Below are 719 nucleotides of genomic sequence, written 5' to 3'. Positions count from 1 at the left end.
GTGGCAGTGAACTTGAGGGAAGCCTTGGGGGCCTGAACGGAGGCAGCGATGGAGAGGAGGGTGAGGGCCAGGGCGACGAGCTTGAGAAAGCTCTTAGTTTTAGAGAGAGAGAGAGAAAGAGAGAGGTGAGTGTTGCGTCTGAGGGATTGAGGAGAGAGGATAAGGATAATTTGAGGATTTTAGCTTATCTAGCATGTAATAATTGCTAAAAAGGGGTTGCAGCACAAAGTGTCATACTTCAATGGGCTGATCCACATGGGGAAAACTATGAGGGGCCTTGTCACATGATGTTTCTGTTTTTGGGGCCTGGACACATTTTTCCCTTTAGTTTTTGTTTGAGTGGAGTTTGTAACTAAGTGGTATCATGTTTGGTTTTTATAAATTATTTGAAACACTCAATGCATTATTTTAGGGAGAGCTTTACAATACCTCCACTTGTTTAGGCTTTTTATGAATGCATGTATTAGAACATATGGTATTAGAATATATGGTATAGATATATATATAGTATAGATATATATGGTATAATTATGATTCCTTGAATCATGGTATATTAGTATTACTTCCTTGTATAGCTCTCTCCTCTCTCTATATAAGGACCATTGTATTCTTTCATTAGATTAAGAAAAATAACATATTCTTTTTCCAATATTCCTTCTCTATACTAATCAACATTGTATCAGATCCATACACAACCCAAAAACCCTAGCCGCCACCTC

Source organism: Asparagus officinalis, chromosome 7 (genome assembly GCF_001876935.1).
Source record: "Asparagus officinalis chromosome 7, Aspof.V1, whole genome shotgun sequence".
NCBI lineage: Eukaryota > Viridiplantae > Streptophyta > Magnoliopsida > Asparagales > Asparagaceae > Asparagus > Asparagus officinalis.
Note: the sequence above shows the minus strand (reverse complement) of the source record.